We start from the raw sequence: 27,780 nt of genomic DNA, 5'->3' as shown, positions 1-27,780 counted from the left end.
CAGAATGAGAAGAGCGAGGAGGGTGGGGGGGGGGGGGGGGGGGGATAATGGGTGTGACTATATATCAACATCTTATTACCTCTTCTCCTGCCGGTTGCAACAGTATGTACCCTCTACTTCCACCAAGACCTTCCTGGAAGTGATGTCATATACAGACAGGAAGTGATGTCATTTACAGACAGGAAGTGATGTCATTTACAGACAGGAAGCGATACCAAAGACAGGAAGTTCCCAGAGAGGAAAGCCACCGGCAGGAGCAGAGGAGGTAACAGGACATTAGAACATTCCCTGTGGTATGTAACGTATCCTCCGGGGAACATTCTTCATCCACTGAGGGCCGCACGCCGACTACAAAACTCCTCTCACGGGTCGGATCTAACTTCCCTACCCAAACCGGTTTCCTGTTCCACTTAAATTATAATTTTTGGTTTTCTTTTAAGATTAATAAAAAAAAAATGATCAGAGCTATGGAGGGACGTCTGGAGGCATTTATCATCCCAGTACATGGAGCAAATAATCAGTTTATTGTTTGTTAACAGAGAGAGGGAGGAGCGTCCGGTGTAGATCACATGACCAAATGAAGGAGGATGGACAAAGACCAAAGTCACGTGACTGAGAGCGTATTGGACCTCACCCTGGAGATCATCTACCTGCTGACCGGAGGGGTGAGGAGGATTCTGGGAGGTCACATGACATCACTCTGATCTCTATTCATAAAACACAGACCTGACCGGAGGGGTGAGGAGGATTCTGGGAGGTCACATGACGTCACTCTGATCTCTATTCATAACACACAGACCTGACCGGAGAGGTGAGGAGGATTCTGGGAAGTCTTTAGTGATTATTTTCTCTCTTTCAGGAATATCAAGTAGTGAAGAAAGTATCTGATGAGCCATTAACACCCAACAACTGTCTTCAGAGGACATCACCCACCACAGAGCCTCCACCTCACCGCCTGGCAACAGAGGTGGACAGTAGCAAGAAGGTTCTAGAAGTCACCAAGAAGATGATGGAGCTGCTGACTGGAGAGGTGAGCGGTGCCGGGAATTCTGGGACATGATCCAGGAACAGACAAGGGGCGTGTCTGGGTGGTGACGGGAGAGGTGAGCGGTGCCGGGGATTCTGGGACATGATCCAGGAATAGACAAGGGGTGTGTCTGGGTGGTGATAGGAGAGGTGAGCGGTGCCGGGAATTCTGGGACATGATCCAGGAACAGACAAGGGGCGTGTCTGGGTGGTGACGGTATCATTGTGTGTGTCAGGTTCCTATAAGGTGTCAGGATGTCTCTGTCTATCTCTCCATGGAGGAGTGGGAGTATCTAGAAGGACACCGGGATCTCTACAAGGACGTGGTGATGGAGAATGCCCCGCCCCTCACATCACCGGGTAAGAGGAGGGAGCAGTACGGAGGCTCCGCCTACATCCCCCATCATCTGATACACACATAGAAACAATGTATTCAGTCAGTGTGTGTGTTCCCTACAGATGGATCCAGTAAGAGGAACCCACCAGAGAGATGTCCCCGTCCTCTGTATTCCCGGGATCCCACCCAGGAAGGTCTCACCCTCCCCCACCATGATCAGGTAGATCTAAAACATTATTCCAAGCTACGAGATTATATTTCTCTATGTAATTTCTTGTTCTTTTTTATAGATGTTCTTTATCATCTTTGGGGTTTTAGGGCAAACAACTGAAAGACATAAAAGTTGAGATTAAAGAGGAAAAAGAAGAGACGTTGGTGGGAGGAGCTCAGCAGTCTATGGAGGAGGAGGAGATGACGGTGAAGAGTGAGCAGGAGGAATCTTCTCTACATACGGAGACAAGTGAGTCATAAACACTAAATACAGAAAGAGTTCACATCTTCCCTCCACATGTAAGGAGCAGGAATCCCGGAGGACTGCTGTATTATATAATATTTAGCGCTAGGGCAACATGTAGGACTCCTGAGGGCAAAGACTATACAATACTTCTAATATTTATTATAAAATTGTTTTCAACAGGTGGACATCAAGTCCGGAATACCTCGGAGGAACATCGATTTTTATCTCCAGATTATAATGACATCGCACAACATTCTCCACACGTGAATCCCATTACTCATAGTAGACATTCCCATCCGAAGAGATCAACGGATCCCTCTAATCCCGAGGACTCTTCCGACCAATCACATACCAGGACTCTAAGATATCACAATACAGATGCTTTATTAGATCCAAAGGATCCTCCTTTAAGCCATCAAGGAGATCACGCAGCAGAGAGTTCACTGTCATGTTCAGTGTGTGGGAAATCTTTTACAGACAACAAAGCACTTCGTAGGCACGAGGTGCGTCACACAGCCGAGCGCCCCTTTTCATGTTCGGAGTGCGGGAAAAGTTTCATTCAGAAAAATTTGCTGCTTACGCACCAGAGAAGTCACACGGGTGAACGTCCTTATTCCTGTTCGGAGTGCGGAAAATGTTTCATCCAGAGAGGACACTTTCTTACGCACAAGAGAATTCACACAGACGACCGTCCCTACCCTTGTCCAGAGTGCGGAAAACGTTTCATTCAAAAAAGACATTTTCTTATACACCAGAAAACTCACACGGGCGAGCGTCCTTATTCGTGTTCAGAGTGCGGGAAAAGTTTTGTTCGGAAAGGAGACTTTCATATACACCAAAGAATTCACAAGGGCGAGCGTCCTTATTCATGCTCCGAGTGCGGGAAATGTTTCGTTCAGAAAGGACACTTTCTTACGCACCAGCGAATCCACACGGGCGAGCGCCCTTATTCATGTTCAGAGTGCGGGAAAGCTTTCGCTCAGAAAACCGTACTTCTTACACACCAAAGAGTTCACACGGGCGAGCGTCCCTATTCGTGTTCGGAGTGCGGGAAATATTTCATTGACAAAGGTAACCTTAATAAACACCAGAGAATTCACACACCAGAAAAGTCAGAAGGCTGAGTGCCCCTGTCCATGTTCAGAGTGTGGTAGATGTTTCATTAAAGGAATTCACACGGGTGAGCGCCCCTTTTCATGTAAAGTGTGAGGGAAAGGTTTCATTTTGAAATATACGCTTATTACACACTAGAAGATTCACGTAGGTGAGCGTCCTTATGGCTCCGCTGTGATGACACGCCCTGAGCGGGGTCAGTGATGTCAGCACCTACGGAGATTACGCTCCTCAGTCCCAGGAGAGCATGAGGACTGGGCGCCTTAGCTGGTATATCACCGGAAGATTGTAAATGTTTTAACCTGTTTTTATTTAATAAAAAGGAAATGTTTACACCATGGAGAATCTTCTGTTACTTTTTCTCGTTAAAGGAGAACTTGAGGCGAGTGAAAATCACTCCTCCTCATAGTTCTAGCCGACCTGTGACAATGAGACTGTCACAGGTCGGCTCAGTAGATCGGGAAGTGAGCGAACACATACCGTCGCTCGCTCACTTCTCGATCATGTCCCTGCAGGGAGCCGTGACTATTACTCGCTCCCTCTAGGGATTCCCCCCCCTCCCCGCTCCGATCCTCCAGCGCTGACTGGCGTAACGGACGGGGGAGGGGGCGGGTACAGCTGGCTCTGCCTCCTAGATAGCTGTCACTCACACAGCTGGGTGGATCTCCACAGTAATGTCGGGATCTGTCCCGGCTGCGGCGTCTCAGTATACCACGAGCTGTGGCTCCCTATATACTGAGATTTGGGTCACGGGAGGACGCTAGTTTGTGTCCTCCTGTGACCCTGAGGAGAAAAACACTGACCCCATAGGTCTCCTTTAATGCTCTGATGTGAAATGCCCCTGAGGATGACGGATTGGCTGAAGGAGGCGTATGTCGCCGTTCGGGAAAAGTTCAATGTCGCCGTTCGGGAAAAGTTCAATGTGATTTGAAGGCAACCTGTACTTGGTGGACAATCCCAACCAAGGGTCGCAGAGAGGTTACGAGAGCACCTGGGAATATCCGGCTCATATTTGCAGTGGTTAGTGGTTGCCATCGGATACCACGCGGCGTCGTTTCACCCTATTAGCATTTGTCATAGCGGTTGCTACTGGATACCACATTCTAAGTCTACCTGTGTTTGGATTTGCTTGCACAGGGTTCAGATGTGTGAGACATACAGTATATAAGGGATTTATATCTATTGAAGGGACAAAGGTTCAGTTTAGAGTCACTATACTGATCGGTTTTAGCGCTGTGCACTATTTATTGATGCGTTCAGGCCTCATTCACACTGCTAGGATAAACTTTATTAAAAAACGACACTACTCACATTCCATTGGTAACAAATAAGCCTCTGATCATACAACTCGGTAAGCAGCCACAGACACTGTGTGCAATCGCTCAGCTCCTATGCTCCACCCTACGTACGTTACATCAAGGGGGGGCGTGACTTCCATCAAGCTACCAATGGAATGTGAGCAGTGTCTTTTTTTTTTTAAATAAAGTTTTTATTGTCCTTTCAAAAAACCATTTGCACTACGGGCTTCCGCTTTTTTATTTGATGCATGGTCCCGTTTCGGACGAATTGGCTGCTTTCGACTACCGAGGCCGGCAATAGGAGTCTGCACCTGAGAGGAGGAAATCACCGGGAGGCGTTCGGCATCAGGTGCTTCCCCCTACCTGGCTGTAATCAGAGGACCGGCGCCGTACAGACCCTGGAGGGTCTCTGCTAAAGGTGAGGCGCATTCAGATTTCTCTCTGCTGATGGTCACAGGAGACCGAGATTACCTCTCGTCCGCTTTTATTTTCATAGCGGAGCTGTTGAAGATTCACGATTATGGACATTTTTTGGAGCAACAGATTATTTGCACTGAGGTGCGTGATATAGACATGCGTTGTTTTTTTATATTGTTATTCATTTCATATTGTTTCACGGCTAGTGTCTATTGTATCCGATACTTTGTAGATGAATTCACACAGCGCGGCTCTTATGATCCATTCCATAGCATGTAAGCCCTTTTATCAGGACGCAGTTTATAGCGGAGAGATAAACAGACACAAATATTTTTTAGGCGCATGTTATATACACATGCGTCTTTTTTCTATTGTTATTCCTTTCATATTGTATCGCATTTGTTTCACGGCTAGTGTCTATTGTATCTGATACTTTGTACATGAATTCACACAGCGCGGCTCTCATGATCAATTCCATAGCATGTAAGCCCTTTTATCAGGACGCAGTTTATAGCGGAGAGATAAACAGACACAAATATTCTTTAGGTGCATGTTGTATATACACATGCGTCTTTTTTTTCTATTGTTCTTTTCACGGCTGGTATCGATTGAATTTGGCCGGGAACGCACTGCATCTGGTGGGCCCTTAGTAACATCTGATCCTGAAATGCTGCAGGGTTTGGCGTCGCTAAGGTTATTATTGGCTGTACGTAAGTTTTGAGGGCTTGTTCACACGACGTCCGGATTCTGTCCGGGCCAGATCCGTGCGCTCATGCATCCCAAAAATGTATCCCTGTGTGTTTTATGGGCTACGGTTCTCACGAGCGCAGTCCGGATAGAATTTTTTCTTCTTCATTATTATAAAGAATTTATATAGCGCCAACAGTTTGCACAGCGCTTTACAATGTAAGGAAGACATTACAATCGCAATACAATTCAAGACAAGATGGTAAGGAGGGCCCCGCCCCTGAGGGCTTACAATCTAAAAGGGGAGGGGCCAGTGATACATGAGGAGGTAGCTGTGTGGGGATGAATGATGGTTCAGTGGTCAGGTTGAGGTGGGATCGGCTTCCTTGAAGAGATCTTAGTCTTAAGGGATCGCCGAAAGGCAGTCAGTGTGGGAGATAGACGGACAGGTTGGGGTAGGAGAGTTCCATAGGATGGGAGAGACTCTAGTGAAGTCCTGGAGGTGAGCATGGGAGGAGTTGATGAGGGAGCTGGAAAGCAGGAGGTCTTGGGAAGAGCGGAGGGGACGGTTAGGGTGATACTTTGAGACAAGGTCTGAGATATATCCGGGGCCAGAGTTGTGGATGGCTTTGTACGTCATTAATATTTTTAATTTTATCCCTTGTGCTATTGGAAGCCATTGTAGGGATTGGCAGAGGGGGTGAGGAATGGAAGTCGGTGGAGGGATTGGCAGAGGGGGGTTTTTGGGGATGGAAACCAGTGCAGGGATTGGCATAGAGGGGTGGGGGATGGAAGCCAGTGGAGGGATCGAGAGAGAGAGGGAGGTTGCAGACACTGAGCGGTTGGTTAGTTACTAGTATAACTTTTTTTATGTCGTCGGGGGCCGTGCACCGTGACTGGCACTGGATGGCATCGATGGAGCCATTTTTTTTTTGTTAATTAAAGGATTTTATCTAAAAGTCTGGACTTTTTAACTAACTATTTGATTTAACCCTTTAGTGAATGGGTAGAGAGGGTACAAGTACCCCTTACACGTTCACAAGGGGGGTATTGTTTAAAGGGGTACCCCAATGCAAATAAGCCCCCTTGCCCCGCAGACCCCCACAACCACCGGGTCAGGGTTGTGGGGAAGAGGCCCTTGTCCCCATCGGCACGGGGACACCCTCCTAATGCCGAGGGCACGTGGCCTGGTAAGACGCAGGGGGGGCGCTCGATCATCCCCCCTTTCCTGCCCTGCTGAGCCAGTATTTGGATCAAGGGTCAGTTAGGACTGTTAGGGGGAACCCCAAGGTTTCCCCCCCATTTTTGGGGGGGCTGGGGTTCCCCCTTAAACCTAAAGGATCTGGTATGGATTTTTGGGGGAACCCCATGCACTTTTTTTGTTTGTTTTAACCTAAACCTAAAGGTTTTTTTTGTAAACGAAATTTTGACCGGACTACCGCCAATGATTTTCGGGCATTCGGATTCGTTTGCATTCGTTTTAGCTGTAATTCGGATGCATCCTAATCTCCGAATTTCGTTTTCGGAAAACGAGACGGATCGCACACAGTCTACTTTGTAATGTAGCCATCCTGTCTCCAGAGGCTACGGGAGACTTTTTGGCGGATGACCTGCATGGGTGACACATTGTCTACGGGGTGCAGGGAGGGGACAACCCGCTGCCAATGTGGACTCCTGCTGTGGAAGCACAACAGACCAGCGTTCGCTTTCATTCACGCCGAACATGTTTTACGTGTAGCATCAAAATGAAGAAACAAAGATGGCCGCCAAAGTATTCCCCCCGGGGCGACTAAAGAGCAATTCAACATCAAAAGGTCTCAATGGAGGAAGATATAAAACTATATACAATAAGAGGCAGACGCTATTGAGTGAATTGTAATGGTTTATTGCTCTTGATTGTTGTTTATAACGCGACATGTTCATCTGTAAAATCATTAAACTCGGCCTTTAAAAAAATGTTTATCGGTAAGACAAATCCTGATTGGATGTTCCGGCATTTTCTTTGCCTGTGTATTGCTGCCATTGGTTGCCTGTTGCTTGTGTTTTGGTACGGGGTTGTCAGTATCTTACCCGTCTTTATCGCCCGCCTCCTTCTCACAGTTTACAGTGCGGTGCCACGTATTGCCATGTGTGCCCATGTGTAACGCAGGTTTATAATTATCAAACTGCACCCTGAGATCTTTCTCATTTTGGCCTCACCCCCCACTACACTGCAGAGCTCACCAGTTGGGTCTATTCTCCCCCGAGACGATCTGAGACTAGTGGGATGATAGACAATCCTGTGTCTACTTCTATCTCTAGAGTTCCCGGGTCTCCTCCTATGTCTAGAGTTCCCGGGTCTCCTCCTATCTCTAGAGTTGCCGGGTCTCCTCCTATCTCTAGAGTTGCCGGGTCTCCTCCTATCTCTAGAGTTCCCGGGTCTCCTCCTATCTCTAGAGTTCCCGAGTCTCCTTCTATCTCTAGAGTTCCCAAGTCTCCTTCTATCTCTAGAGTTCTCGAGTCTCCTTCTATCTCTAGAGTTCCCGGGTCTCCTTCTATCTCTAGAGTTCCCGGGTCTCCTCCTATCTCTAGAGTTCCCGGGGTTTCCTTCTATCTCTAGAGTTCCCTTTTTTTTAACCCATCTAACTATATATGAATACATTTAGTGTTTATGACTTACTTGTCTCCGTATGTAGAGAAGATTCCTCCTGTTCACTTTTCATCATCATCTCCCCCTCCTCCATAGACTGCTGAGCTCCACCCACCAACGTCTCTTCTTATTCCTCTTTAACCTCAACTTTGACGCCTTTCAGATCTTCACTCTAAACCCCAAATATGATAAAAAGCGGTTAAAAGATATAAAAATAGAAGACCATCATCTCATAGCTTAAAATATAGCTCTGGTAAATATTCTGTCTTATCGACCTGATCATGGTGGGGGATGGTGAGATCTTCCTGGGTGGGATCCCGGGAATACAGAGGGCGGGGACATCTCTCTGGTGGGTTCCTCTTACTGGATCCATCTGTAGGAAACACACACACTGACTGAATAAATTGTTTCTATGTGTGTATCAGATGATGGGGTATCTAGGTGGAGCCTCCGTACTGCTCTCTCCTCTTACCCGGTGATGTGAGGGGCGGGGCATTCTCCATCACCACGTCCTTGTAGAGATCCCGGTGTCCTTCTAGATACTCCCACTCCTCCATGGAGAGATAGACAGAGACATCCTGACACCTTATAGGAACCTGACACACACAATGATACAGTCACCACCCAGACACACCCCTTGTCTGTTCCTGGATCATGTCCCAGAATTCCCGGCACCGCTCACCTCTTCTGTCAATGATCTTCTGGGTGACAGGCAGTGAGATGGAGGTCCTGTAATGGGTGATGTCTTGTGAAGGACCAGATGTTTCTTCACGTCTCCTCTCTACTCCCTCCCAATTCACCTTTTCATCTGGAACTTCCTCTGTGCGCCGTAAGCCCTTTTTATGCTTGAGATCACTTCCTGTCTATATCTTTTCACTTCCTTTCTGTAGCTTACATTGCTTTTTGTCTATACCTTGTATCACTTCCAGTCTGCGCCTCGTACCACTTTCTATGTGGACGTTGCACTACCTCATGGGGAATATAAATACTGCAGCCTGCTTTGTTCTTTCAATAATTTGACCCAATCTTTGATTTTGTTACACATGTGAGATCTGAAAAGGTCATATAACGTGGACTCTCTATGAACTGAGCTCATTCCCATCACCAATGGAGGACTCTCTATGAACCAAGCTCATTCCCATCACCAATGGAGGACTCTCTATGAACTGAGCTCATTCCCATCACCAAAGGATGACTCTCTATGAACCGAGCTCATTCCGATCCCCAATGGATGACTCTCTATGAACTGAGCTCATTCCAATCACCAATGAAGGACTCTCTATGAACCGAGCTCATTCACGTCACCAATGGATGACTCTCTATGAACTGAGCTCATTTCCATCACCAATGGATGACTCTCTATGAACCGAGCTCATCCCATCACCAATGGAGGACTCTCTATGAACCGAGCTCATTCACGTCACCAATGGATGACTCTCTATGAACCGAGCTCATCCCATCACCAATGGAGGACTCTCTATGAACCGAGCTCATTCACGTCACCAATGGATGACTCTCTATGAACCGAGCTCATCCCATCACCAATGGAGGACTCTCTATGAACCGAGCTCATTCACGTCACCAATGGATGACTCTCTATGAACCGAGCTCATCCCATCACCAATGGAGGACTCTCTATGAACCGAGCTCATTCACGTCACCAATGGATGACTCTCTATGAACCGAGCTCATCCCATCACCAATGGAGGACTCTCTATGAACCGAGCTCATTCACGTCACCAATGGATGACTCTCTATGAACCGAGCTCATCCCATCACCAATGGAGGACTCTCTATGAACCGAGCTCATTCACGTCACCAATGGATGACTCTCTATGAACCGAGCTCATCCCATCACCAATGGAGGACTCTCTATGAACCGAGCTCATTCACGTCACCAATGGATGACTCTCTATGAACCGAGCTCATCCCATCACCAATGGAGGACTCTCTATGAACCGAGCTCATTCACGTCACCAATGGATGACTCTCTATGAACCGAGCTCATCCCATCACCAATGGAGGACTCTCTATGAACCGAGCTCATTCACGTCACCAATGGATGACTCTCTATGAACCGAGCTCATCCCATCACCAATGGAGGACTCTCTATGAACCGAGCTCATTCACGTCACCAATGGATGACTCTCTATGAACCGAGCTCATCCCATCACCAATGGAGGACTCTCTATGAACCGAGCTCATTCACGTCACCAATGGATGACTCTCTATGAACCGAGCTCATCCCATCACCAATGGAGGACTCTCTATGAACCGAGCTCATTCACGTCACCAATGGATGACTCTCTATGAACCGAGCTCATCCCATCACCAATGGAGGACTCTCTATGAACCGAGCTCATTCACGTCACCAATGGATGACTCTCTATGAACCGAGCTCATCCCATCACCAATGGAGGACTCTCTATGAACCGAGCTCATTCACGTCACCAATGGATGACTCTCTATGAACCGAGCTCATCCCATCACCAATGGAGGACTCTCTATGAACCGAGCTCATTCACGTCACCAATGGATGACTCTCTATGAACCGAGCTCATCCCATCACCAATGGAGGACTCTCTATGAACCGAGCTCATTCACGTCACCAATGGATGACTCTCTATGAACCGAGCTCATCCCATCACCAATGGAGGACTCTCTATGAACTGAGCTCATTCCGATCACCAATGGAGGACTCTCTATGACCCAAGCTCATTCCCATTATGAACATCTAAGAATTATGGACACGTGTTAAAAAAAAAAGACTCGGAACAGATAAAGTATACAATAAAGCTTTTTTCATTTATTTTAGAAAATCAGAATAACAAATTAACTTTGACTGAAATCATCAAATCTCGTATAATTGAAGCAAAATATTAGGAATGCACCAATACTACTAATCGGATTCGGTGCTGATAACGAGGGAGATTTCCCAGAGAGAACAAGATGCCGGCTTCATGCTTCATGGCCAGCGGGTAATGACTCCCTCTGCGGCTTCCTGATTGGCCGGGAAGCCGTCTCCATGCTAGCGGAAGTACGATATTGGTACTCGGTGTCGGTTTATGTGGCATTCATGTGTTGGTAATTTTGTCCCTGTATCGTCCCGATGACTCATTTATTGCTACATGTATTGTTCTGGTGGCCCATTTGTTCCCCAATGTATTTGTATGATTTCCAGTGTTTTCTTAACCATGCAGTTGTTCCCTAGACTCAATTGCTCCACATGTTACATGTCACTGCACCTTTGACCACAAAATGTTTCTCACAAAGCCTGAACATGAAAATATACGCTAGCGTGTGTGAATATTCTGGTGTCTGAGGAGGCTTCCTTTAATAGTAAAACGTTTCCCGCACTCTGAACATGAATACGGACGCTCACCCGTGTGACTTCTCTGGTGTCTAAGAAGGTGGTGCTTTGTAAGAAAACATTTTTCACACTCTGAACACATAAAAGGACGCTCGCCTGTATGAGTTCTCTGGTGTGCAGCTAAGTTTGCTTTTTTTAAGAAACTTTTCCCGCACTCTGAACATGAAAAGGGATGTGCACCTATGTGAATTCTCTGGTGTCTAAGAAGGTTTTCTTCGTCAGTGAAACATTTTGGACACTCTGAACATGCATAAGGACGAACTCTTGTATGAATTTGCTGGTGTGAAAGCAGGCCTCTTTTCTCAGTGAAACATTTCCCACACTCTAAACAGGAAAAAGGCTGCTCACCCGTGTGACTTTTCTGGTGTTTCAGAAGATCTCCTCTCTGAATGAAAGATTTCCCACAATCTAAACATGAATGACGACGATCGCCGGTGTGAATTTTCTGATGCCTAAGAAGGCCTCCTGTCCGAGTAAAACATTTTCCACACTCCGAACATGAATAGGGACGCTCACCTGTGTGAACTCTTTTATGTATATTAAGTTGTCCTTTCCGAATGAAACTTTTCCCGCACTCTGTGCATGAATAAGGACGATCACCTGTGTGACTTTTCTGGTGATTAAGAAAGTCTGTTTTGTAAGTAAAATTTTTACCGCATTCTGAACATGAATAGGGACGTTCACCTGTGTGATATCTCTGGTGTGCAATAAGGTGATCTTTCTTAATAAAACATTTTTCACACTCTGAGCATGGAAAAGGATATATAGGTGTTGTTTCCGAGTAAAACATTTCCCGCACTCTGAGCATGGAAAAGGACGCTCGCCTGTATGAATTCTCTGATGTATAGCTAAGTCTGCTTTTGTAAAGAAACCTTTCCCGCACTCTGAACATGAACAGGTATGTGCGCCTATGTGATTTTTCTGGTGTCTAAGAAAGCCTTTCATCTCAGTGAAACATTTTCCACACTCTGAACATGAATACGGTCGTTCACCCGTGTGTATTCTCTGGTGTGTATGGAGATGGACCTTTTGTATGCTGTAAGGTGCAGTAGGTACTAGATTATAGAGTTTTTCAAGACCCTGACACAATATTCAGTAATAATAATACTTGTAAGGGAAAACGATGTCATATGTTGCTCCGGAGAGTTATAAGATTTCATAGAGTTTTATATAATTTTATTTGTAAATCAAAAATATTTTTTTAATCCGTGTTGGCGAAAACTGGTCAAACTACATGAGTGGTCTGACTTTCTATGGGTCTGCTGTAGGTTCAGGATTATTTTTTCCTTTGGAGGAAGCATGTTTGAATTCTTCTTTTTTTTTTTAACCCATCCAGCTATAAATAAATACATTGTGTTTGTGACTTACTTGTGTCCGTATGTAGAGAAGATTCCTCCTGTTCAGCCTTCATCATCATCTCCCCCTCCTCCATAGACTGCTGAGCTCCGCTCACCAACCTCTCTTCTTCCTTTTTAACCTCAACTTTCATGTCTTCCAGATCTTCACTCTAAACCCCAAAGATTATAAAAAGTGGTTAAAAGATATAAAAATAGATGACCATCATCTCACAGCCTAAAATATAGTTCAGGTCAATATTCTGTCTCATATACCTGATCATGGTGGGGGAGGGTGAGATCTTCCTGGGTGGGATCCCGGGAATACAGAGGACGGGGACATCTCTCTGGTGGGTTTATGTTACGGAATGTCTCCATTGTGATGTCATTGAAGGGGTCTTTGTAGTCTTCTGCAAGCTCCTCCATCAGACCAACTTCCTCCTCCTCTTTTATCTCTTCTTTAACATCATCATCACAATCACTCTGGTTTATACCCTGAATATTGGGAACAATGAGATCAGATGTAACTACATAGATAATGAAGAGGTCAAAAAGTATCTCCTATTATCTACTATTTCACCTCATGAGGGACGGTGAGATCTTCCTGTGCGGAATCCCGGGAACACAGAGGACCTCCCTCCTCCTTAGACCGCTGATCTCCATCCACAATTGTCTTCTCTTCTTCTTCTTTAACCTCAACTTTGGGATTTAGGGTGAAGACCTGAAAGACAATAAAGATGATAGAACGCAGGAAGGAACAAGAGATTTCATGGAAAAGGGTCATCTTATGATTTAGAATACATTTGAGGGGTTTATGTTCCGTTCCATCTACCTGATCAATGCGAGGCATAGGGGGGTCTTCCTGGGTGGGGTCCCGGGAATACAGAGGGCGGGGACATCTCTCTGGTGGGTTCCTCTTACTGGATCCATCTGTAGGAAACACACACACTGACTGAATACATTGTTTCTATGTGTGTATCAGATGATGGGGGATGTAGGCGGAGCCTCCGTACTGCTCTCTCCTCTTACCCGGTGATGTGAGGGGCGGCTCATTCTCCATCACCACGTCCTTGTAGAGATCCCGGTGTCCTTCTAGATACTCCCACTCCTCCATGGAGAAATAGACAGAGACATCCTGACACCTTATAGGAACCTGACACACACAATGATACCGTCACCACCCAGACACACCCCTTGTCTGTTCCTGGATCATGTCCCAGAATTCCCGGCACCGCTCACCTCTCCCGTCAATTATCTTGTTGGCTCTGTTTACCTCTGTTGTTGTTGTCAGGCAGTGGGATGGAGGTCCTGTGAAGGGTGATGTCTTGTGATGGACCAGATGTTGCTTCACTTCTTTATTATTCTGAGTGAGGAGAAAAAAGTAATAATTATCACTGAAGATTTCCCAGAATCCTCCACACATGACATCAGAGTGATGTCATGTGACCTCCCAGAATCCTCCTCACCCCTCCGGTCAGGTCTGTGTTTTATGAATAGAGATCAGAGTGATGTCATGTGACCTCCCTGCGTGTGAAGTAACCGAGCAGCGCGATTTACCCATTTCAAAATCCGTATTATTTTTATTTCAGAAAACAACATTCGACAAACCAATACATTCATTCCAATGAAGATCAGTCGCCGTGAATGAGGACAGGATTGGACTGAGCGCCAGCAGAACAAGTCGTTCCAACCAACGTCTGGTTTCCCATTCACAGGTAAGGCAAGTATTCACATATACCCACATTATGCGAACATTCGATTTTGCAACATTCGACCCGAATCGAACATTCATATGCCACAAAGAACGCTGGTTTTGCCAATGTCCATGTAAAAGTAATATTCCCATATCCACGCAATACAACCCGGGACATTTATTTTGGCAGCATTTGTACAAGAGTATCGTTCACATAATCCAGGTAATGCATGCGTTCGATTTTGCAACATGCGTCCCCAAAATGAATGTTCGTGTGCCACCGAGGACATTCCATTTGGTAACATTCGTTCAACAGCAATATTAATATTCAGCTCAAGAGCACCGACAATATGTGACAATCACCTGCGAAAGACAGTTCCAGTAGCAGAAGATACCCCGACCTCATATAGATAATATTTGCCCGGGTGGTATTTGTGCATTTTATGCCCATGGGACACAAGGCTCCTGACAGGGGCAGAGCACTCTAGTCTACTAGCCGCAGCCACATGGACTCCTTTCCTCATGGTCACCCAAAGTTGGCCAACGAGTTCTGAGTAAGGGACTCTCCCGAAGAGAGACTTCCTGTTCAAGGGAGGGAGGAAGGAACCTGACGGCCATACGTCCTCCCCCAGGATGACTTGACCCTGTAGGCTCTCTTTCCTTCCAAGCCCATGACCAGACCAGGTAGACCCGTTCAGATCAGGAGGCACTGGGCCCCTCTAGATCTGAACATTACAGTCCTGACCTCCACCTTCGGTTTCCTTCCCACAGCCTAGATCCTTCGGAACTTCCTTCGTTCCCGGCAGAGAACTCTGAAGCCAGCCATTCCTAACGTTTGGCTGGAACGGTTGCAAATTTTCCCTCCTGGGAAACAGGAAGACGTCACAGTGAGGGTGGGGCTTTCGGGGATGGGGGTCGGGGCGGTTACTGGAAGTAAATATAAAATGTTATCTTCTCACCTCCTCTGCTGCTAAATTCAGCAACGTCTTCTCGCTGCTCCCTCCCAATGCACTGGTCACATGGAACTTCCTCTTCTCCGCCTTACTTCCTTTTTTATACTTGAGAACACTTCCTGTCTCTCTTTTCACTTCCTTCCTGTAGCTTACATCACTTCCTGTCTATCTTTTCACTTCCTTTCTGTAGATTACATCACTTCCTGTCTGCGCCTCATGCCACTTTCTATGTGGACGTTCCATCGCCTCATAGGGAATATAAATACTGCGACCTGCTTTGTTCTTTCAATAATTTGACACACAAGTTCCTGGCCCAATCTTTGATTTTGTTACATATATCGCACCTGAATACAAACCGCAACAATGAAGATATAACGAAAAGCATTCACATGTAAGATGTGTGAGGTCATATAGCAGACCACTGAGTACATTCCCATCACCATTGGAGGACTCTCTATGAACTGAGCTCATTCCCATTACCAATGGAGGACTCTCTATGAACTGAGCTCATTCCCATCACCAATGGAGGACTATCTATGATCTGAGCTCCTTCCCATCACCAATGGAGGACTATCTATGATCTGAGCTCATTCCCATCACCAATGGAGGACTCTCTATGAACCGAGCTCATTCCCATCACCAATGGAGGACTCTCTATGAACTGAGCTCATTCCCATCACCAATGGAGGACTCTCTATGAACTGAGCTCATTCCCATCACCAATGGAGAACTCTCTATGAACTGAGCTCATTCCCATCACCAATGGAGGACTCTCTATGAACTGAGCTCATTCCCATCACCAATGGAGGACTCTCTATGATCTGAGCTCATTCCCATCACCAATGGAGGACTCTCTATGAACCGAGCTCATTCCCATCACGGAACATCTAAGAATTATGGACACGTGTTAAAAAACAAAGACTCAGAACAGCTAAAGTATACAATAAAGTTTTTTTCATTTATTTCAGAAAATCGGAATAACAAATTAGCTTTGACTGAAATCAAATCTCGTATAATTGAAGCGAAATATTAGGAATGCAACAATACCACGAATCGGATTCGGCATCGAATCTGATAGTACCAAGTATTTGGGCCAGTGCTCCTACTCGGCCAAGTGCTCCGATACCTCAAGAGAACATGGAGCCGGCTTAATGCCCGATCTGGAAGCCGGGCGGCTGGAAATGACTCCCCATTCCTAAGAATGAGATGATGCGTGGACCTATGTGGGTTGGACTTGATGGACGTATGTCTTTATTCAACCCCAAATACTATGTAACTATCCGGCTCCCTGATTGGCCGGGAAGTATGATATCGATACTCGGTGTCGGCGAGTACCGAAAGATAAATATCTGTACTGGTACTCGATACCAAAAAAGCCGCCATCGGTGCATCCCTCTGAAATATTTATCACATTTATTGCTTGGATCCACAAAATGCAGCTTTTCATTAAATCAAACATTGAAGTGCAGCAGCCAATAGCAACTTATAAAAAGGTCCATTGAGGAAAGAGTTCTGATTGGATGTTCCTGCATTACCATTTTTTCTTTGGCATTTAGGTGTTGGTAAGTTTGTCCCTGTATGGTCCTGATTGCCCCGATGACTCATTTATTGCTACATGTATTGTTCTGGTGGCCCATTTGTTCCCCAATGTATTTGTATGATTTCCAGTGTTTTCTTAACCATGCAGTTGTTCCCTAGACTCAATTGCTCCACATGTTACATGTCACTGCACCTTTGACCACAAAATGTTTCTCACAAAGCCTGAACATGAAAATATACGCTAGCGTGTGTGAATATTCTGGTGTCTGAGGAGGTTTCCTTTGTTGGTAAAACTTTTCCCGCACTCTGAACATGAACACGGACGCTCACCCGTGTGACTTCTCTGGTGTCTAAGAAGGTGGTACTTTGTAAGAAAACATTTTTCACACTCTGAACACACAAAAGGACGCTCGCCTGTATGAGTTCTCTGGTGTGCTGCTAAGTGTGCTTTTTTAAAGAAACTTTTCCCGCACTCTGAACATGAACAGGGATGTGCACCTATGTGAATTCTCTGGTGTCTAAGAAGGCTTTCTTCGTCAGTGAAACATTTTGGACACTCTGAACATGCATAAGGACGAACTCTTGTATGAATTTGCTGGTGTGAAAGCAGGCCTCTTTTCTCAGTGAAACATTTCCCACACTCTAAACAGGAAAAAGGCTGCTCACCCGTGTGACTTTTCTGGTGTTTCAGAAGATCTCCTCTCTGAATGAAAGATTTCCCACAATCTAAACATGAATGACGACGATCGCCGGTGTGAATTTTCTGATGCCTAAGAAGGCCTCCTGTCCGAGTAAAACATTTTCCACACTCCGAACATGAATAGGGACGCTCACCTGTGTGAATTTTTTTATGTTTATTAAGTTGTCCTTGCCGAATGAAACCTTTCCCGCACTCTGTGCATGAATAAGGACGTTCACCTGTGTGATATCTCTGGTGTGCAATAAGGTGTTCTTTCTTAATAAAACATTTTTCACACTCTGAGCATGAAAAAGGACGTTCACCCGTGTGAATTCTCTGGTGTCTAATAAGGTGTTGTTTCCGAGTAAAACATTTCCCGCAATCTGAACATGGATAAGGTCGTTCACCTGTGTGAATTATTTGGTGTCTAAGAAGCCTTCCTTTGTCGCTGAAACATTTCTCGCAGTGTAAACACATAAAAGGACGCTCGCCTGTATGAATTCTCTGGTGTCTCGTCAAGCCTGCTTTTGTAAAGAAACCTTTCCCGCACTCTGAACATGAACAGGTATGTGCACCTGTGTGAATTCTCTGGTGTCTAAGAAAGCCTTGTATCTCAGTGAAACTTTTTCCACACACTGAGCATGAAAAAGGACGTTCACCTGTGTGAATTCTCTGGTGTGTAATAAGGTTTCGTTTCCGAGTAAAACATTTCCCGCAATCTGAACATGGATAAGGTCGTTCACCTGTGTGAATTATTTGGTGTCTAAGAAGCCTTCCTTTGTCGCTGAAACATTTCTCGCAGTGTAAACATGAATAAGGATGCTCATCTGTGTGACTTGTCGGGTGACTAAGAAGGTTTTTGTATTTAGTGAAAGATCTCCCAGACACGGAAGACAATGAACGCTCTCCTGTGTGATCTCCTTCACGGGTTAAAGAAGATTCCTCAGGATTAGATGGATCTGTTGATGTCTCCGCACTCTGAGATCTCAGATGGATATCTGGAGTAACAGTCTGTGATTGGTCTGAAGATTCCTCAGGATTAGAGGGATCCATTGATGTCTCTGAATGGGAAGGTCTGTGATGTCCATTATGAGTAATGGGATTCACTCCCGGAGAATGTTGTGTGATGTCCGGAGATAAAATAAGACGTCCCTCAGAGACATTCCAGACACGGAGTCCATCTGCTGGGAAACAAGAAACGTTATAAGTATTCTTCCTGCCTCACATTCAGGAGTCATATATGTTGGTGGAACTTTCAGTTTCTCAGGACTCTGGAATAAAACCTGAGGACCATCATGAGAGCCAGAGAAAGGATCCAATACACCCAAATCACATTGGGAAGCAGTATTTGTACATTGATGACATTGTTCCTGCGAGAATGGAGATGAACCTTCATATGGTGTACAGTATCTCCTCCTCATTTGTTGGTCACATGACGTTATATTGAGGAATGGAGATGGACCTTCATATGGTGTACAGTATCTCCTCCTCATTTGTAGGTCACATGACGTTATATTGAGGAATGGAGATGGACCTTCATATGGTGTACAGTATCTCCTCCTCATTTGTTGGTCACATGACGTTATATTGAGGAATGGAGATGGACCTTCATATGGTGTACAGTATCTCCTCCTCATTTGTTGGTCACATGACGTTATATTGAGGAATGGAGATGGCCCTTCATATGGTGTACAGTATCTCCTCCTCATTTGTTAGTCACATGACGTTATATTGGGGAATGGAGATGGACCTTTTGTATGCTGTAAGGTGCAGTAGGTACTAGATTATAGAGTTTTTCAAGCGCCTGACACAATATTCAGTAATAATAATAATACTTGTAAGTAATATGTTGCTCCGGAGATTTAGAAGATTTTATTTTAAATTTAGCATTAGAATTTTTTTAATCCGTATTGGACAAAACTAATCAAACTCTACATGAGTGGTCTGACTTTCTATGGGTCTGCTGTAGGTTGAGGATTATTTTTTTCCTTTGGGGGAAGCATGCTTAAAATTTATTTTTAACCCATCTAACGATAAATTAATAAATTTAATGTTCATGACTTACTTGTGTCCATATGTAGAGAAGATTCCTCCTGTTCACTTCTCACAATCATCTCTCCCTCCTCCATAGACTGCTGAGCTCCTCCCACCAACCTCTCTTCTTCCTCTTTAACCTCAACTTTCATGTCTTCCAGTTCTTCACCCTAAACCCCGAAGATGATTAAATTTAACATCTGGGAAAGGGTACTAACAACAGATTACATAGAAGAATGTTATCTTATAGTTTCGCATAATTTGAGTTCTAGTTACTTATTTCCATCCACCTGATCACGGTGGGGGATGCTGCGATCAACCCTTGTGAAATCCCGGGAATACCGAAGACCTCCCTCCTCCATAGACTGCTGAGCTCCTCCCACCAACGTCTCTTCTTCTTCCTCTTTAACCTCAACTTTGAGGTCTTTCAGTTCTTCACCCTAAAACACCAAAGATAGTACATTTTAACATCTGCAGATGTTACATAGAAGAAGGTCCTCTCATGGCCACGTCCCATCTACCTGATGATTCTTTGTATAGTCGTGACCTCCCTGTGTGGAATGCCGGGAATACAGAGGACCTCTCTCCTCCATAGACTGCTGATCTCCACTCACCGTCTCTTCTTCTTCCTTTTTAACCTCAACTTTCATGTCTTTCAGATCTTCACTCTAAACGCCCAAGATTATAAAAAGCTTGGATCATGTCCCAGAATTCCCGGCACCGCTCACCTCTCCCGTCAATTATCTTGTTGGCTCTGTTTACCTCTGTTGTTGTTGTCAGGCAGTGGGATGGAGGTCCTGTGATGGGTGATGTCTTGTGATGGACCAGATGTTTCTTCACTTCTTTTTTATTCTGAGTGAGGAGAAAAAATTAACAATCATCACTACAGACCTCCCAGAATCCTCCTCACCTCTTCGGCCAGGCCTGTGTTTTATGAATAGAGATCAGAGTGATGTCATGTGACCTCCCAGAATCCTCCTCACCTCTCCGGTCAGGTCTGTGTGTTATTAATAGAGATCAGAGTGATGTCATGTGACCTCCCAGAATCCTCCTCACCTCTCCGGTCAGGTCTGTGTTTTATGAATAGAGATCAGAGTGATGTCATGTGACCTCCCAGAATCCTCCTCACCTCTCCGGTCAGGTCTGTGTGTTATTAATAGAGATCAGAGTGATGTCATGTGACCTCCCAGAATCCTCCTCACCCCTCCGGTCAGGTCTGTGTGTTATGAATAGAGATCAGAGTGATGTCATTTGACCTCCCAGAATCCTCCTCACCCCTCCGGTCAGGTCTGTGTGTTATTTTTTTTTTTTTAATTCGTTTATTAGCTGACATGTCATCAAAACAAGGTTACAGTCATGAATGTTGGAGCAAAAATCGCATATGCAACCACCAAATCACATGCGATTACTGTGCTTTACATACAGTTCTAGTAGAAGCATTTCGTAAATAAAAAACTTTTCAGTTATCATCAAACAGAACCTTTAACTTATTTCTAGGAAGAGTATTCAACATACTTTCATTAGTGAGAATCTGCAGTCGGGACACAATTGCGTTGTGACAATCATTACTGTATTGAACTGCGGGGCGCAAATAGTGTCCTCAATGCTACAGTGTAAAAACCATGGCGTGGGAAGTATGAACTCCGCCTCTTCCAAGGCGAGAGTGCCGGGGATTAAAAGGTAGGTATTAGCAAGGAAAGAGCAGAGTGAGCAGAAGGGAGTAGTAGGCACAAGCGGAAGGAAAGGGTATGATCCTGAATGGCTGCCAGTGTCCCCGTCCAAGGAAGGACCCATCACCTCCGACAGCTGGGGAGGTCCCCTCAGGCAGTGTGACTCAGGAAGGCCACCACGTCCCCTAGGGGTGTGGCCACGGTGTCAGTCTGGACATAAGGTTTGCGTATTTGGTGGAGTGTTGGAAGTAGATCCATGGACCCCAGGTGGTCAAGAACCTCCCTTCGGTGTTTCTGAGGGAGGCCGTCAGATCTTCCAGAGTATACACCTCACGTATCTTAAGAGAGCCACAACGAGATGGTGGGCGGGCTCGTTTGTTTCCACAGCAGGGGAATAGTGGCTCTAGCAGCATCTAACAGGTGGCGCGTGAGTGACCTTCGGTGTTTTTAGAGTGGGGCGGTTGACATGTGGAGCAGACATGCCGCCGGTTTATCCCTGAGATCCGTCATGGTCAGGTCCTGGATGACAGATAGCGCTTGGTCCCAGAAGGGTTTCAAGACCGGGCATGACCAGAAGGTATGCAACATCGTGCCAGAGTCTGAACCACACCTCCAGCACTGGGCAGGGATCACGGGATTCATTTTGTGCAAAAGCCAAGGTACTCTGTACCAGCGGGATAGAATTTTGTAACCCATTTCCTGAATTTTGTAACCCATTTCCTGAATTTTGCTGGCCATGGACGATTTGTGGGACATGGTGAGTATGACTCGGGTCTGTTGTTCGGTAAAGACGAATCCTAGTTCCCTTTCCCATTGCTGCAAGAACGATGGGCGGGTGGTGGAAGCGGATGCGCTGATCAGTTTGTAAATAAGGGAAATTGCATGTCGTGTGGGTTCCTTCTCCGTACACATCATCTCGTAGTCCGCAAGGGGTCTATCCAGGTTCCAGGGAGTAGGGATGGCTCGAAGAAAGTGTCGGAGTTGCATAACACTCCAAGAGCCTAGAGGGGGGGTCGGTCAGGGATCGTATAGCTGGGCCTGATAGCCAGCCGGAGTCGGTTCGAAAGTCGATTAGTCTGAACTTGTCTACTGTCATAAGTCTGGAGAACCGTGCCGTGTCTGCTCCGGGCGCGAAGTCGGGGTCTCCTTTCACCGGTGTTAATGGCGAGGGGGCCGGAGCTAGTGTGGTGTGCTTGAGCGTCGCCCTAGCAAGTCTGATTGTGGTAGAAATCAGAGGATGGTCCCGCACCGACAGTGGGATGGGGGGATGAGATCTTAGGGAGCCCTTCCAGTGGGTGTCGACATGAAGCTCTGTCAAGGGCTACCCAGAGCTTGCCGTCCTGGTGGGTGTGCCAGTCCAGAACACTATTCAGATGGACAGCTTTGTGGTACAATTGGAAGTCCACCCTTTATCCCTAGAGAGAGTCAGCGTTTTCCTGCTGATCCTCGGGTGCTTGTCCGCCCAGACAAAGCTCACCATTGCCCTATGGAGACGTTGGAAAAAACTTGAGGGGAGGAATATCGGCAATGCCTGGAACAGATAGAGAACCCTTGGCAAGATGTTCATTTTAATTGATGCACATCTGCCAAACCAGGAAATGGTGTATGCAGACCACGCCCGCAAGTCCCTGGCAACCTCCGCCAGTAAGGGCGCGAAGTTGGCAGCGTAGATGTCTCGGAGATCAGCCGTGATGTGGGTCCCCAGATATTTGAGGCTGTCCGTAGCCCAAGTGAAGGGGAAATCTGTCCGTGAGCGGGAGAGTGCAGTGGGCGGTATGGTGATGTTCAGGGCGGCAGACTTAGAGAGGTTCGTTTTTGAAGTCTGATAGTCGTCCATAGGTTTGCGAGGGCATCTAGCAGATGAGGTGTGGACGTCAGGGGGGTCAGTGAGAAAGAAAATCAGATCGTCCGCATATGCTGCTACTTTCTGTTCCCCCGGGGTGGAGCCGAGTCCCTGAATAGTGGTACCCAAGAAGGGCTCCAAGGAGAGGGCAAAAATCAAGGGTGAAAGTGGACACCCTTGTCGGGTGCCATTGGATAGGGGGAAATCAGTCGATTTCGTCTCATTTACCCTGACCGCAGCTGACGGTGAAGAGTAGAGCGCTGAGATCCACAAGAGCATGTTAGCCCCCAAGCCGATGTGGCGTAGGACCGCCTGCAGAAAACCCCAGGTTGACCCGGTCGAAGGCTTTTTCGGCGTCTGTGGAGAGCAGGAGAAGAGGTCGTCTATTGGTTTTTGCCAGGTGTATGAGGTGCAGGACCCGGGTGGTGTTGTCCCGGGCCTCTCTAGATGGAATAAAACCCTCTTGGTCCGGGTGAACGAGGGAGGGCATGAATGGAAGTAGCCTGTTGGCAATGATTTTGGCAAATAACTTAAAGGAGAACTATGAGGGGGGGGAGGGGGGTGATTTCCACTCACCTCATAGTTCTAGCGACCTGTGACAATGAGACTGTCACAGGTCGGCTCAGTAGATCGGGAGGTGAGGGAACACATACCGACGTTCGCTCACCTCTCGATCCTGTCACGGCTCTCTGCCGTGACAGGGGGAGGGGCTGGATTCCCCACCTCCCCGCTCCGATCTGCCAGCGCTGACTGACGGAACGGACCGGGGAGGGGGCGGGTACAGCTGGCTCTGCCTCTAGATAGCTGTCACTCACGCAGCTGGGCGGATCCAGACATCGACGTCGGGATCCGCTCCGGCTGCGGCGCCTCAGTATATAGGGAGCTGTAGCTGGCGGTATACTGAGCTTAGGGTGACGGGAGGACGCTAGTTTGTGTCCTCCCGTTACCCTAAGGAGAACTATGGGGAAAAACACTGACCCCCATAGTTCTCCTTTAAGGTCCACATTCAGGAGTGCAATCGGCCTGTAGTTACTACATTGAGTTGGGTCCCTGTCCGCTTTTGGTATTAGTGCGATCCATGCTCGAAGCATGTCTCTGGGTAGGGGATGGTCTTGTAATATAGAGTTATAGGCCGAAAGAAAATTGGCAGAGAGCTGGGGGGAGAAATAATTTGTAGTGCCATACCGTGAAGCCATCTGGGCCCGGGGCTTTGCCCGCCCCCGCTGACTGACTTCAGAGCTGATTCCAATTCTGCCAAACTTAATAGCGGTTTCCATCGCGAAACTGTCCAACTTTGGTCTAGAGGGCATCTTAGATTTAGCAATGTATTCCCGTGCTTCGGCGGCGACAGGTGATCCGGCCACCCCAGTCTCCATTGGATGCAAGTTATACAGGTCCTGATAGTATGCTCTAAACTCCTCCGCCATGTCACTCGAGGAGGACACCATATGGCCGGCTCGTGCTTTAAACCCCCATTCACATGTAGCGACTTACCTTTGCAGCGGGCGGGATAGCGCGACTTTCGGGGCGACGTTCCAGCGACGGTAGCGCGACCTTCTCCGTCGGGCTCCATAGAAAAAAGACAAAACGTGCAAAATCCGCTGAAGAAAGGGTCCTGTAGAAGCGACCTGCGACACGGAGCCAATACAGCTCCGTTGAATATCATTGGCCGGCGACTTCTCGCGATATCGCGCGGCAAAAATGCGCGATATCGCGGCGGAAATCGTGCGATATATCGCTATGTGTGAATGGGGCCTTATCTGAGAAATAAAGGATTTGGCCTGCTTACCTCCTCAGGGCCCGTGCTAGGAGTTTCCCTGGTTTGTTTGAGAATTCATAAAGTGTTCTCCTGCCCCCCCAACAGACGCCGTTTCACCTCAGTGAAGAGCAAATTGTTAAGTTCCTCCCTAACGAGACGCAGCTCTACCTGCGTCGTGAGCGCCAGGGAGCGTTTATGCGCGGATTCCAGCGCATGTAGGCGCGCGAATAGTAGCGCCACTTGTTTAGCTCCCTCTTTTTTTCGTTCGAGCCCCATGTGGTTTCACTAGGACGCCCCCGTATGACACACTCGTGGGCCTCCCATGCAATCACGGGGGACGCAAACCGAGGGGACATTGGTGGCAAAGAAGTAGGATAACGCAGCTTCCGCGTCAGATTTGATCAGAGGGTCCCGCAGAAGCGATTCGTTTAAATCGCCACATGAAGCATGGGGGTGGGAGCCGCAGGTTAAGGCTAAAGACATATGCAGCGGAGCATGATCTGATAGGAGGATGTTATCAATCGAGACCGAACATACTCGTACCGTGTTTCCCCGAAAATAAGACAGTGTCTTATTTTTTTTTTTGCACGAAAAAAGACACTAGGTGGCGTGCTGTTGCCGGTCCCGGTGTCGGCGGATGATATTCCGCTTCCATCGTGCGTGCGGGCGTGAGCTGCGGCCGTCGGGCGTGTAGGCGGGAGCTGCGTCTGGCGTGTGGGCGGGGCGGAAGCTGCGGCCGGCTGCGGTGTGGGCGGGCCTGTGGGCGGGCGTGTGGGTGGGAGCTGCGGCCGATCTTTAGATTCAAAATTCAGTTTATGTGCCGCTACCCCGAAAGTAAGACCTAGCGGATTTCTGTAATATAAGACCTACCACTGAACTAGGTCTTATTTTCGGGGTAGGTCTTATATTACAGAAATCCCCGAAGATAGCGCTAGGTCTTACTTTCGGAGAAACACGGTATGTGCTATAAAAAAGTAGTCCGATCTCGAGTATGTTTGGTGGGCTTGCGAAAAAAAAAGGTGTAGTCCCTATCCTGTGGGTGAGTGAACCGCCAAGTGTCTGTCAGGTGCAGGAGGTGGAGCTCCGACTTCAGTATGAAAAGGCCAGGTGGGAGGTACCCCTAGACGCGTCTAATAATGGGTCCATTGCAAAATTAAAGTGTCCCCCAGCACCAGGATGCCATCAGTAAATTCTAAGAGGTACTGCACCAGGGTGCGAAGGAAGCCCAGTTGGTCTGAATTTGGGAAATAAACATTGGCTAAGGTCACTGGGACGCCACCTATTGTGCCCTTCAGGAGAATAAATCTGCCGTTGGCGTCAATGTATTGATCGGTGTAAGTCCAGGGGACCGATTTAGCCAAGGAGAATAGAGACACCCTTGGATTTTGAGATGGGAGATGGACAGTGGTAGACCACCGGGTAGTCACGATTCAGCAACCTGGGGGATCTGGTCACCTCGAAAATGGGTTTCCTGAAGAAACACGACCTGAGAGCCAGATTTCCTTAAATCTGCGAGCAGTCTAGACCTTTTCTCGGGGATGTTTAGACCCTGTACATTCAGGGAGGTGAACATCATAGCCGCCATTTGTTCCAACAGGGCACAAGCAGCGATCCAGGAGGGAAGGGAAGGGCAGAAAAAAGTAGTAGGAGGGGTTTGAGGAAGAGAACCAGCAGGTATGTATGTATGGAGGAGACTAGTGTGTTAGCGTGACTCTAGCCCAGGATGAGGCGATCTTAGGCAGACTGATATACACTCAGGGGTGTAGAAATCCTGACCAGACTACTGGTACAGGTCAATAACAAGTATAGCAACCCGTAGCGCAACGCACGGGGTAGTCCTACGTGGGGGTGGTTAGACAATCTATGTGAACACGAACAGATCTACAATATTCGGTAAAGAACCGTGCGAGGAGATACACAGCCCTCTCCCATTAGCGGAACAGCACAGGACGCAGATTGGGTCCGGCCCCCCCCCCCCCGCCCCAGGAGTAAAGCTTACCCCAATTCGGTCAATGATCCGTGACTTGATCCCATATGGGGGAACTGTTGTCCCAGGGGCGGAGAGCCTACACACATCTGCGTCCTACGCCGGACCCATCACTAGGGAGTAGATGCCCCTCCCCCATGTACAACAGCATATAACTCAACACCAAGGAAAATAACAAAATAACAGAAAATAAAACAACATTTCCATAAACATAAAACACCCGCAACTCAGGCATTACGGCAGGTAAGGCCCCAGTGGTAAGCAACATTTAACCTGATACACATTACGTGAAACCTGTGATCAGCCTCCGTCATCCGTGCGTCCGCGTGTTGAGGGCGGTGAACAGTGAAAGTCTCTGAGGAGGCCGTGTCCAAGGGGCCGAGCCTGGACCGAGTCCATCCGGGAGCAGGGGCCCCAGGTTTCCAAAACCCAAACAGGGGGTGAGTTCAAGTAGAAAAACCTTGGACCTCTTGAGGCCTGTCGTCTTTACACCAAGAGGCGTAGAGCGTACCAAAAGCAGGTGGTGTTGTGGCCTAGTTCTGTTCACACAGATGGGGTCCCAAACCCATAGTGCTTTTCTGGCACCAGCAGCATAACAGAGTGGGAGATAGACGGACAGGTTGGGGTAAAGAATTCCAGAGGATGGGGGAGACTCTAGAGAAGTCCTGGAGGCGAGCATGGGAGGAGTTGACGAGGGAACTGGAAAGCAGGAGGTCTTTGGAAGAGCGGAGGGGACGCTTAGGGTGATACTTTTAGACAAGGTTGGAGATATAGTCGGGGGCGGAGTTGTGAATGGCTTTATAAGTGGTTGTTAATATTTTGAATGTTATCCTTTGGGCTATTGGAAGCCAGTGGAGGGATTGGCAGAGGGGGGTGGGGGATGGAAGCCAGTGGAGGGATTGGCAGAGAGGGGTGGAGGATGGAAGCCAGTGCCGGGATTGGCAGAGAGGGGTGG

General features: G+C 47.2%; 1 pseudogene; it reads right to left on the bottom strand.

Annotated features, from left to right (window-relative positions):
- Positions 1–18,585, bottom strand: part of LOC108802700 — a 39,208-nt pseudogene extending 20,623 nt beyond the window's left edge.
- Positions 18,586–27,780: the final 9,195 nt, after the last annotated feature.

The sequence above is a fragment of the Nanorana parkeri genome, unplaced genomic scaffold (assembly GCF_000935625.1).
Source record: "Nanorana parkeri isolate BGI_ZX_2015 unplaced genomic scaffold, ASM93562v1 scaffold3041, whole genome shotgun sequence".
Lineage (NCBI taxonomy): Eukaryota > Metazoa > Chordata > Amphibia > Anura > Dicroglossidae > Nanorana > Nanorana parkeri.
The sequence above is the reverse complement of the archived record's forward strand: the minus strand, read 5'-3'. Positions and strand labels throughout refer to the sequence as shown.